The sequence below is a fragment of the Balaenoptera ricei genome, chromosome 14 (genome assembly GCF_028023285.1).
Source record: "Balaenoptera ricei isolate mBalRic1 chromosome 14, mBalRic1.hap2, whole genome shotgun sequence".
Classification (NCBI taxonomy): Eukaryota; Metazoa; Chordata; class Mammalia; order Artiodactyla; family Balaenopteridae; genus Balaenoptera; species Balaenoptera ricei.
Window position 1 is genome coordinate 68426171 of NC_082652.1, and position 13000 is coordinate 68439170.

At 48.6% G+C, this 13000-nt stretch overlaps 1 protein-coding gene across 2 annotated transcripts in view; it reads right to left on the reverse strand.

The window, feature by feature from the left end:
* ZBTB7C (zinc finger and BTB domain containing 7C) overlaps window positions 1-13000 on the reverse strand; it is a 373879-nt gene that overhangs the window by 141391 nt on the left and 219488 nt on the right. For both annotated transcript variants that reach the window (XM_059894669.1, XM_059894671.1), the window contains exon 3: window positions 6777-6835. The gene's annotated coding sequence lies outside the window, so the exon portion shown is untranslated. The remainder of the gene's footprint in view (window positions 1-6776; window positions 6836-13000) is intronic.

Here is a 13000-nt window from a genome sequence, read left to right on the forward strand (position 1 = left end):
CGGGGCACCTCAGGTCACAGCCCAGGCAGGGTGGTCCCCGCCACAGCACCCTCGCTCCCTCTGCTTTCAGCAGCCCCCCTCCCCTTGCCCCTTCAGCCCCAGAGGGGTAACCGCTCCCGCTCCCCGTGTCAATAGCCCTGGGGCCCTGCACTGGGTCCTGTGGGTTCCCTACGTCCTGTGCTGGCCTTTGGACTCAACTCTCTTCAAATTGCTCACTTTGAGTCTGCCACCTGCTTCCCGCCAGTCCCTGCCTCGTGCAACACCTGTGGAGGGAGGCCAGGCCCTCCCCCATAGACATGTCAGGTGTGTGTCTGCCCTTGAGGCCCCGTTACCACGCTCAGTGAGGGGACCCACCAAGAAGCCACTCACGGCGCAGAACAAAAGCAAGGGCTGCCACTTCAGCCTTCTTCTGAGGCTCACGGCTTCCCGTTCCAACCCTATTTCATTTTTTCATAAGTTACTGCTAACTGAGAAGCATTCTAAGAAGGGAATTAAAAGAGAGAAAAGTTGGTGGAGGAATGCCTTTTTTGCTTGTTTGTTTGGTTAAACCTTTTGTTATCAACTCTTTAGGAGCCTGATTCAACTAGAGGAACGTGTGGCAGAAGCCGTTCTTCAAAATTAGTTCCGAGAGACACGCAGGCTCTGTATCATTCATTCTATTAAAATCAAAATATTAGCTAATGCCTCTCGCGCCGTCGGAGCGGGCCTGGCGAATCCTCTGATGCATTGTCCTGCCTGAAAGTGAAGAAGGCCTTTCATGCCGAGACCTCTGTCAAGTCCCTCTGGTCTCCTGCTCACACCGTGACAAACTCTGATGTGCTGTGTCGGAGACACTTGCGGGCCCAGGACAAAGGCCCAGGGCCGGGTGCGCAAGCCTGCCCCTTCCTCGGCCCTACCCAGCACTAGAGCCCCCCATCCCCTTGGAGCCCAGGGTGGCCTCGAGCAGAGCGGGAAGGCCCCTCCTGGTCCCAAGAGTGGGGTTTCCCATATCCAGGGCCAGAACTGATTTTGAAGGGGGTGAGGGGAGTGATGACTCTGGGGCCCTGAGGCTTAGCAATCCAACTGCTTTGCATGTTTCCTTGGATTCCCCACTGCAGCCTTCATCTCTGGAAGGAGTACCACAATGCAAATGAATTCCTTTAATCTCCCAGGAACAAACAAACCTGGATTTCAGCACTCTGAGCTCTAGAGTCACTGAGAGGTAACATGGTGGTGTTTATAATCGGGCCCTGAGGGATACAGTGAGGTTCTTAGCTCAGTGGAGGCTCATCGTCCTTGAGGACTGTGGGTGGGAACAGAGGCCCCAGCTGAGAAGAGCTGGCTAAGCAGGGTCTATGCCTGGTGGCCTCGGTTGCAAAGTAGATGAATACAGGTCCCTCAGGGGTCGTCCTAGCTGGCTGGGAGTGAGGGAGACTGCACAGGCCCAGTGTGGGGGCTGCAAAGTATCAGAGAAGGCAGAGATTCCTGGAGACTCAGTGAACCAAGGAGGGCTTCCTGGAGGAGCTGGGCTTTGACAGATGGTTAAGCAGTGGAAAGGAGAGAGGAGAGGGAAGGGCAAGGAGAACTGTGAGTGAAAAGCTCAGAGGTGGGGGTGGGAGTGAGATGGGGTGGGAAATGGCCAGAGGGAAGGCTGGAAGTCCTTGACTGCAAGCAAAAGTATGAATTCTTCCTTTCTTCCTTTTGTTTCCTTGAGCAATCCGAAATTCACTATTAATCTCCCAAGACCTATCTTGTTGATAAATGTTGATTTCCCCTGCACACCTGTTCATATTTCTGATGGAAATGTATTATAAAATCACTCCATTCGGCTGGTGATTACCATGGTAATCAGGAACGCTCACCGGCAGGCCAGCACTCCTCTGAAAACAAGATTCTGAAGATACAGGCTTTTTCACTTACGATGTGCTTGGGGAGAGAGGGAGTGAAGCAGGAGTGGGGCGGGGTGTAAGGGGATGGTTTCCTTCTCTGCAGAAGTCTTGGCAGACAGCATGGCCCCCAGGGCCTGGGAGGGCTCTCCAGGAAGATGGGGGAATGGAGCAGACAGAGGCCAAGTCAGTGGGGGCAAGTCCTGCATAACTTGGTGCTCTACAGTGTGCGTGCAGCTGAGGACAGCTTTGCAGGATCCCAAGCCAAGAAAGGATCTGAGCTTCCAGGTGCCCAAGATCAGGAACCTTGGCTAGAATTTCATTCAATGTCCCACCTCTGCCACAGGAACCACCTTTAGGTCTCCTGGCACATTACAAAGATACCATCATCATCACTATTATTATGATTATTTCTCCCTTTCACAGGATTATAGATTAAGGCTTGGTAAAAAGCCCCAGATGTTTGAACTGTATTATTTAGTCCTGATGTAGTCTATTTAAAATTTTCAAGACCTCCAACCAGACTGCTCGGCTTTAAATCCCAGCTCCACCACTGACCGGCTGTGTGACCCTGGGCAAGTTACTGAAACTCTCTGCTCCTTCTCACCTGTAAAAGGCAGATGATACAAGTTTCTAATGCATAAGATTGTTGTGAGGGTTGAGTTAATACATGTAGCATCATTATAATATGCCTGTCTTAGAGTAAGCACTCAAAAATGCCTGGGATATAGCAGAGCCTCCCCTCTCAGTGGACGGGGAACAGGGAAGACTGAGGGTGCAGCTAGTATCCTGGACTTTGCACAAACATCGCCTCACTTCCTACTCCTGACCTCTGTGTAACCCTCTCTGAACAGTAGGCAGGCTGGAACCCCAAACCCCATCTGCGTGGTAACAGTGGTGGATCTGGGCTGGAACCCAGAACCCCTGCCTCCTTGCCCACATCTCTTCCATTTTCCTTCCCAAAGATGTTGCTTTTCTGGCCTCTGGCTGTTCATCCCAAACTAGGACCCAGTCACCCCCTTACTCTGACTGCAGTCCTGGGAAGCTAAGGCCTAGTGAACATAGGATGCTAGGACAGTCACATCCTAAAAGTCTACATCCTAAAACATCTACAGCTTTCAGTCACTCCTGTTAACTGCCCATACATATTAGATGTTGCCTAGTGAAAACCTACCACCATAATCATAGCAGTAGTTGCATATATTTCGCTCACTGTTCTAGGCTCTACACTACCTTCTCCATTTAATAACTGTCATCAATGGAATTATTTTACATGGCGCCAGACATCATATAAGACAAATCAGCCCAGGAGATGCGGGCTCTGCCTTATAGAACTCGCCCCAGCAGCAGCTCACAGGCCATTATTCTGGGCCCTGCAAACTCTGTGCAGTGATAAGGAAACTCCACCAATTTGATCCTTTATCTGGCTGCAGGTTGAGGAAAGATATTATTTCAATCAAGATAATGATTCTATTTCTTGGACAGAAATGAGATTTTTTTTATTGCCTCGTGGGTGTGTCAGCAAGATCTGTCTTGGGGCTTGAACAGGTCACGCACAAGTTAGAGGGTTTTCTTGCGACCCGAGAGAGAGTGTAAACACGATGGAGAGCGGAAAAGAGGAAAACATACACGCCAGGCCTATGAGATGACAAAATAAGTTCTACTTGGACATTTATAGGCATTAGACAAAACCTGTGGAACCAAAATTCGGAAGATAAGTGTGCAGTGTGAGCCCGATAGCCTGCATTTCAAGCGAGGTAAATGGCCTATAAAGGTAATAATGATAACGAAGCCACATAAACCAGACGCAGCTATGACAGCAACTTAAAAGTCTTCTAAACCTGCCCGTCACGTACGGTAGACTCCCTTCGTAACTTTGCTGACAGACTGCTCTTTCAACACCTCCTAGGACAGGGAGCTCACCAACAAAGGAGCCCACGCCATCGCTGACCAGCTCCTATGTTGAGGAAGTATCTCCAAATTACACAGTGAAGTCATTTCATAAAAGGAAACCACAATGAGAATTCACAAGGTGCTGACACTGCAGTAGATCTAAACACACTTTGGAAACAATACACATTTCAGTGAGCTATCGAACGATACGCAAATGACATTAGATGATAAATGCAGTGAGATGGCAATGACGTGAATTAGTGAATTTCGTGAAATTTTAAATTATTTAAAATATTTGGAAATTTCAAGGACTGTAGCACAGCATCTCAAGCTCTTTTATAGGTGATTTGCTTTAATGAGGAAATAATAATAATTTGCAATTCTTATATCAATTGTTTATATAGTAACTCTAAGGAGTTTGGAAATGTTTATAAAGGTTTCATGCCTTTTGAACATTCCACTGAGAGCTGACTTGGTGAACTGCTCTCTCTCCGAATAAAAGGTACATTTCAGCTCAACCCGTTCTGGAATAGACCCAGTCTTACTGATTCTTGAGGACCAAGTAGGTGGTGTCTTACCTTACTGCAATCAGACTCACCAAAACTTTGAAATCTAAACCACACCATTGTCGATATGTGTAGACTATCATCGGCAAGTAACCCCAAATCTGGGTAATATTGGTTGTCACCAGGGGAGGAGCTGGACTGCTTGGGGACAGAGGTGGGAAGGAGATTTTTCACAGTATACTTTTTGGTACTTTTGCATGTAGGGCCATGGAGCTGTATTACCTATTAAGAATAAAATTATACTTTTAAAAAGCACATAGTTATTTCAGTGAAGACAGACTTTGACACCATTGATTTCTATTTTAATGCCTGTACTCTTAAAATGCAATGAAAATTACTGCCAGGTTAGGTGAAAACTACATTTGGCTGTCTTCACAGCAGTGATGCTCATGGCAGGGTAGTGAATGTGACCAATGCCCCACTCAGACCCTTTTTCCTGCTGGGCACCCAGCCAAGGAGAGACTTGCCTTGACACATCTTCGCTCAGCTCCTCCTTCCTGACCCTGCTTCCCTCTCCCTTACAAGCTTTCCCTAATGCTCTCTTTTGCTACATCATGTGCACCTGAATCCTTGTCTCAGGCTCTGCTTCTAGGGAACCCAACCTAAGTCAGTCACCAATGGCTCCAAATGCAGCCCTCCTGCATCTTTCCAGAGGATTGTCCCTGGTGATAGAAGCACACATGAGCCTTTGTCTTTGAGGGCAGAACCATAACCATTTTCCTGCCCAGTCAGAACCACCAGTCTGATATCATATATCCCATGAAAGGCTGCACAGCAAAACGGTGACCATCCACAACAGAGTTCCCACAGCCAGACCCGGTGGGACCACACAGCACTCTCCTTCCCCAGGACGAATGAGCAGGAGGCCGGGGCAGACCCAGAAGGCCTGCTCCATAATCAGACATCCAGTGACGTGCAGTGGAAAGTCAGCGTGAACATCAGCTCTACCAGCTGAGCAAACTCGAACAAAATATTTAACTACTCCGAGCTTCAGTTTCCTCATCTGCAAAATGGCACTACCTGACGGAGGCTTTGTGAGGCTCAGATGAGGCAGTACTGTCAAGCGTGCTGCAAACTGGCAAGGCTACGTAAATACTGGATGTTGTTCTTGACATTTAGAACAAGCAAGCTTCTCCTGCTTGCTTGGAACAAGTAATTAATTAACCTTTGTTAAATAAATACACCCCAGCTGCTCCTCATCCTGGGCATAGTACCTAGAGCTCCCGGTGTGAAAAGCAGCTCCAGGGAAAAGCAAGTGGACATGGGAGCACTGTCCTGGTGACTGTCCACCTGGAGCTTAGAGTATGTCCCCGTCACTGATGTCATGATCCTTAGTTGCAGCTGTCTGGAGAAGGCTGTATCTCTCCCTGTCTCTCCCTCTCTTTCTCTCACTGAGATACAAGGAGTATGCCCAATGTGAATTTCCTGTAATCTATCCAGTGTATATATTCATCTCAAATACAACCTCAAACTTGTTGAAAAATCCATATGGCCATTTTCAAATAATGAGTCATAAACTGGCAGAAACTTAATTTTACTTACATAGATGAGGGACACTTTACTCCATCGTGATTCTTTGTGGAATTCATGAAGCCATTTCAAGCCCTGTACCACCTGGCCCTGCCCAGTGTCACCAGTGTTTCCTCCCCTCCCTCATTAGACCCATGTCTATGACATCCTCCATGTGAGCCACTGGGTGTTCCCATCCTGGCACCTGTGCCTTGTTCTTTTCCCCCTGGAACAGCCTCCCTCCTCCATCAGCCCAGCTCATGTCTCTCTTTCCCCAGGAAGCCTCCCCTAACCACTCTCATCACCAGCATTTCTGCCTGTGCAATACGGGCCAGAGCAGGACGTATGCCCTCTCATAAAGTTCTTTCATGGTCTCATGTGCAGATGTCTTCTCTTCCCACACTGGACCGACAGCTCCTCCAAAACAGAGCCTGAACCTGCTGCTTCTTTTGTAGTGCCAGGTGCCTGGTGAATTAATAATATTCTCAGATTGAGTAATGGATTGGGTCATATGACTGCTCTTAGTTTAACACACTGTTAAATGGCCTATATGAGAATTTACTGTTCTAAATAAGGTCACCCTAGCAGCAAACCTGGAATTGTACAAACTGTCTGTGGCCCCAGGGTTAAAAAAATAGTGCACATCATCCTCATACCAGAGGAGTCCTGCTTTCCTCGCACACCAATCAACCACAAGGGAGCGACTCTCTTTCATGAGCCAGTGGGTGCACCCTCCACTCAGAGGGCAGAGCCAGGGTTCAAACCATGCACCTTCACAGCCTTACATCCCTGGGTCCAGCCCCACCCAGCCAGAGGCACCTTCCAGAAGAACCGAAAGCCCGACTCCATCAAGGTCATGCTCCCTGCCCCAAACAGGGAAACCCACCCACTTCCCAGGAACATTGTCAAACCACAGACCTAAGAAAGCAAAATTCAGACTCACAAGCAACGATGCCTTCTTAAATTTCAGGCCAGCAGTTTTCGAGCAAACCTGCTCATTTCCTGCAAAGAGAAGAAAGGGATGGAGAAACATATTAGCATCTGCTCTGGGTATCCTTCAGCTGTTTCGTGGCCGACCTCTGGCTTCTGCACCTTCTCTGCATTCTCACTCCCAGCGGCACTCTCCCCTCCCAGGAACAACGTGTGCTAGTTGGGGGGGCGTCCCTGGCAAGATCCCCCCTCCTCCGGCCATGGGTTCAGCCCATGTCGCCTCCCTCCCCCTCGCCGGCGCCATGCCAGTCTCAGATTGACCACTGCCTCCAATTCCCTGAAGGCGCTGGGCTTCTTCCCGCTCCGGAGTGAGACCTCCTCTTCTGTAGCATGGGGTTGCCTAGCAACCCCGCGCGCCAGCTCAGAAGGCCCTCCTAAATTGGACCTCACAGCGCAGGGCATCTCCTTGTACAGCTGCCTGAATCTTAACAATCTGGTTCTGAATAATAACACAATGGTAATTGCGTGCATGGGCCCCAAACTACATTTAAATAATGTTCAAGAGCTGACACAAACCAACAAAGGCCAGAAAATGCATTTCGGAGGTTGACTGTAAGGCCAGGCAGGACATTCGGTGCGGGAGGGAGTTGACACCAAAGACTTGAGTTAATGACAATGTCAACCTGAACTGTGAGTTCTCCTGCCTTTCTGCTTGAGCACGCCATCACTTTAATGTATTTTAGGTGAGTTTGGGATCTGTAGAGCCAATTAATGCCCAGAGGTAGTGATGCTTCAAGACAGGATGCCCTTTAGTTCTTCAGCAGCGTATGGAGATTTTTGGAGGGGGTGGGGGTGGTGAGGATACAGGACGAGAAGGGAGAACTGTGCCTGAGTGATTTCCCTTGGCTTTTACAATCGTGGCTAAATACATTTTAGAAGGTAAGAGAAAGAACCTACCAAGCAAGAGTGCAAAGCACTTGCTACCTCAGCGAGGGACAAATTCAACATGACTGATGTGTTTCAGGATAAGAAGTGAAGGCAGAGAGGCCTTGACATTGGCTAGCACGCAGACTGAAGCAGCTTAGTGTGGCGTGGGGAAAGGCCACGTGCACACAGAGTCCAGCCTTCAATCTGTGTCCCTGGCAGAGGGTAATGAAGAGCTCTGCGCAAGGCAGGAGAGTCTTCACACGCGGGGAGCAGCAAGCTGGCAATCTGCTCCTCGTGGAGTGATAGCAGCGAGGGCCAGTTGATCACCCCTGACAATCTGAAAGCCTGAAGCGCTTTTTTTTTAAAAGCTCGAAATCGTCCTGCAAGGGACTTAAACAGATATTCACACACCCATGTTCATAGCAGCGTTACTCACAGTAGGCGGGAGACGGGAGCAACCCAAGTGTCCACGGGATGAATGGGTAAACAAAATGTGGTCTATGCACGTGATGGGATGTTATTCAGCCTTAAAAAGGAAGGAGATTCTGACATATCCTACAAGATGGATGAACTTGAGGACATTATGCTAAGTGAAATAAGCCAGCCACAAAAGGACAAATGCTGTATGATTCCACTTACATGGGTATCTAGGGTAGTCAGATTCATAGAGACAGAAAGTAGAATAGAGAGGTTACCGGGAGCTGGGGAGAGGGAGGGGAATGGGGAGTTCATGTTTAATTTTGGGAAGATGCAAAAGTTCTAGAGATGGATGGTGGCAATGGTTGTGCAACAACATGAATATACTTAATGCCACTAACCTGTACACTTAAAAATGGTTAACATGGTAAATGTTATGTTATGTATACTTTACCATAATTTAAAAAAAATCCTCCTGCAGTAACAGTACAACATACACAGCGTTTCTCTACAAGACTTTTGTCCACTTCATCTTGGAAGTCAAAATAGCCTGTGCTGTTCACAAGCTCGGACAGGGAGACTGTCACCAGGACTCAAGGGCCAACTAGGCAGTGTGACCCTGGGCCAGGGAACCCATGGCTTGTAAACACGGTGTTCGTGCAACGTAGGCACAGATGGAGGTGTCTGAGCATAAGGAACAGGATCCCCTTGTGACCACTTCCTGGAGTCCAAATACCATCACCCCCCAGAGTGGGACCTCCTTCCACCCGGGAGTCCCAACCCCCATGCCCCGTGCCTGCTTCCTCCCCGAGGCACGTGGGCTCATTCTCATCCTTGCTCCCTGACTAGAAAGCCCTTTCCTGTGGCCTCCACCTGACCTAATCCTACCCTTTCTAGTGGATTTACATCAAATTCCACCTCCTCCAACAAGCCTTCCAGAACCTCCCACCTCTGCTTTCTCCGAACGTCACACAGCAGCAATCAAGCACTTGCTTGGGAACTATTCTATACTCAGGTCAGCAAGGTTTGTCTCTCCCCCCAAATCTCTGAAAGGAGCCTTGGACAGAGATTGTCACTAACGTTTTTTGTCTGCCACGGGCTCTGAGCACGCCGTGGGCTGTCCCCTGGAGGCTCTGGGAAGGACAACAGGCCTTGCCTCCTTTGTCAGGAAATCCGGCCACAGCTCTCCTGCCTGGGCTACAAAGCATGTCTGCTGGCTGCAGAGCCCTCGAGCTAAATATTCCAGGCGGGCGTGCAAGTCCCTCCAGCCATTTAGAGGTGTAACTCAATGTGTGCAATAAACAATTGAGCATTTACAGATTTTATTAATTTGGAAAGGTCATTAGAGCCAACAGCTTCCCCGAGTTGACAGTGAATGAATAGCATGGATAATTTTTTTCAGTGTCCTGATATTTTTCATGGAACGTGCTCTAAGCCTCAAAAAATAATGTTATAAGGAAAAAAAAAAGGGAAAAAAAAATCCAGGCTTGCGAGACAAGGGGAGTCGACAGGAGCTCTGGACAAGCCTCTTTCCCTCTCTGAGCCTTAGTCTTCTCATCTGCAAGTTGAGGGAGTGATTGCTAAGGTCACTTTCAACTTAAAAAGTAAGTAAATAAAATTATGATTCTAGGCGAGAATGTGAAGTTAGCAAATTTACAAGCTAATAGTTACCCACCCCACACCCCATCCATCCTCCCAGGTGTTGGGTACCACTTCACCTCTGGAGAGATAAGTTTCCAGTTCATGGCCCCTCAGCCAGGAAAAGGTCCTTAATGATTTCAGGTGCCTTCCCAGACCCTGACCTGGGGGGTCTCAAACCCAACAATCTGGCCGACTTGCTCTCATTAAGGAACACTCCAGACTAATGCCTTGTTTTCTTGAATCTCCAGGAATCGCTGGAAATGGGCCAAAGGGCATCACCCAGACTCCGTCTCCCCAGCCCTTGGCTCCAGGACCAGCCAGTGCCATCTGTCAAGGGCCAGGCCTCTGCAGGGCCCATGCTCATGGTTCTCCCCAAGGAGAGAAGGAAGCAGCGGTCAAGGAGCAGAGGGGTCTGGCTCCAGCCTGATGTCATAGGGAGAAACAGTTGGCTCTTGACCAGGCTGTGCAATCCGACATCCCTCCCTTTCTCCATCCTCATCCCCTCTTCTCTCCTCCCCGAGTGTACAGACGCCGGGAATGTGGGAGGCCCACATCCGTCTGCAAATGTGTGGCCACAAACACCTGTGCCCTTTGCTCTGATTCCTCCTAGCTTTCAGTAGCAATAGGAAGACTAACTGTGAATCGGAACTGTATGACCAACAGCCTAACACTCATATTAACTAATATTAGCATTAATATTAGTTAATATTAGCTAACATTTGCGTGACGCTTTATAATTAAAAACAATATTTTCCCACATACCTGTCAGGCAGGTGGGATAGATTTAACCCATTTAGTGAACATCTGCAGTATCCCAGGGTCTTTGCTACCTGATGGGGATGCACACATGAAAAGGTGTGGTTCCTGCCTGCAAACTCCCTCCAGGACGGTTTATAGTCAGGAAGATGGAGGCACAGAGAAGCTGAGTGACCTTCTCAGAAGCATCCAACTTTCAAGCATCCCTGCTCAAACCCAGTCCTCGGACTCAGAACCTTTTCCAGCTGTTCCTGTGAGGTCTGTGAGTTTAGAATAAAATTTAGCCTGTATGACGTCAACCAGAAGGGACCAGCCAGAGGGTAGCATGGTTTGGGGACTGTGAAAGTCTATACCCAGAATGAAACAGTGCCTGTGGGTTAGACCATGTTTGGCCCTGGAAACCCCAGAGGGGCAGGTCCTGGGCTGGGTGCAGGTCAGAGCTTACTGCACACGTGACCTTGGCCCCTTGTGGTCTTTCTGCTCATCGATAAAGACCCCTCTTCTCATCAGTCACCTTTGTAGAGACGCTGCCTTGAGAACTGACGCAAATTCATGAAATCTTTTTCTTTCTTTCTTTTTTTATTCTGCACTAACCTCTCTCTTCTAGGAACTGCCATAGCAGTTACAATGAACATGTTACACAAAATTGGTATTGTTCTTTTCAGGGTCTCTAATGGCTTTTTGAAAAAAATTAAATGCCCGTGCTGGAGGAACCTGATATATCCCTCACTTTACAGCCAGGGCACCCAAGTCCAGCGAGGACTCGCCCCAAGTCATACCAAAGGCAAGCAGAACCGGAACGTGGGTCCCAGACTCCCAGCCCGGGGCCTGAACACACCCACCCTACAGTGGTGGGAGGGGAGGTTCAGGCTGTGTCCTGCTTACCTTGGCCCCCACAGAAGCCGTCAGCAAGCACGAGTGGCTAGGAGGGAGGCTGTCTGACGCTGGATGGTGGCAGGCAGATTACAGCCTCCCCCCACCGCACGCCCACCCCTGCGCCCCCAGGGATGATACTGAAGGGACCGGCTCTGCCTCAGCGGGAGGGGCAGAGGCTATGACAGGTGCCCTCAGGGGACAGTGAGGTCATGGTCTCTGCTGCAGGCTCTTGCAGCTCGCGGGAGGCCATAATGCCTTGTGGTTTAGATCCAGACTGGCCCTGCCATTGACCAGCCGTGTGACCTTGGACAAATGACTTAACCTCTCTCTGCTTTAGATTTTCACCAGCAAAACGGGCAGAATAACGGCACCGACCTCCCACCTCCCAGGGTTGAAGCGGGGATGAAATGAGAACATGGAGGGAGACACCTGGCACAGGGCCCAGCATCTGTATGTTCTCAGGTGAGGGCGGCGAGACCAGCCTCCCTGGGAGGTCAGCTCCATGGGGGGAACGCTGACAGCCGTGCTCACTGCTAAGTCCCCAGCGCCTAGTTCTCGCGAGAGCGGCACAGGAATGAGAGTTGACTGCGCTCCCGTGGAAAGTGCTGCCCAGCACGTGGTGAGGAGAGGCCTGCAGTGATGAGCCCTTACTGAGGGTGGGTCAGCTGAGGGTCTGTGGTGACAGGGAGGCAGTGGCTTCTCTTCCCACGATCCTTCAGAGGCTGCGTTGCGTAGGTCGCAGTTTGCTTTTTCCGCCGATATTAAAATCAACCAACCTGAGGTCACAAAATGGCACAGACACTTTGGAAGGCAGTTTGTCAAGTGTTCGTCTAGTCTTTACGGGACTAGACATGCTCTTACCATAGGGTCCAGCAAGCGCACTTAGGTATTTACCCAAGGGAGTTGAAAACTATGTCCGCACAAAAACCTGCACATAGATGTTGATGGCAACTTTCTTCATAATTGCCAAGAATGGAAGCCACCAAGATGTCCTTCAGTAGGTGAATGGACAGGTAAACAAATAAATAAATATCCACACGATGGAATATTATTCAGTGCTAAAAAGAAATGAGCTATCAAGTCATGAAGACATGGAGGAATCTTACACGTATATTACTAAGTGAAAGAAGCCAATCTGGAAAGGTTACATACTGTATGATTCCAACTGTATGATCTTCTGGAAGAGGCAAAACTATGGAGATAGAAAGAAGATCAGTGGTTGCCAAGGGTCGATGGAGAGGGAGGGATGAATAGGCAGAGCACAGAGGATTTTGAGGGCAGGGAAACTATTCTGTATGATACTGTAATGGTAGCTACATGGCTTTACACATTTGTCAAAACCCATAAAACTGTACAACACAAAGAATGAACTCTAATGTAAACTATGGACTTTAGTTAATAATGATGTATCAATAGATTAACAGATGCACACTACCATATATAAAACAGATAAACAACAAGGATTTACTGTATAGCACAGGGAACTATATTCAGTATCTTGTAATAAACTATACTGGAACAGAATTGAAAAAAAGTATATAGATCTATACATATATGTATGTATAACCGAATCACTTTTCTGTACACCTGAAACTAACACAATGTTGTAAATCTACTATA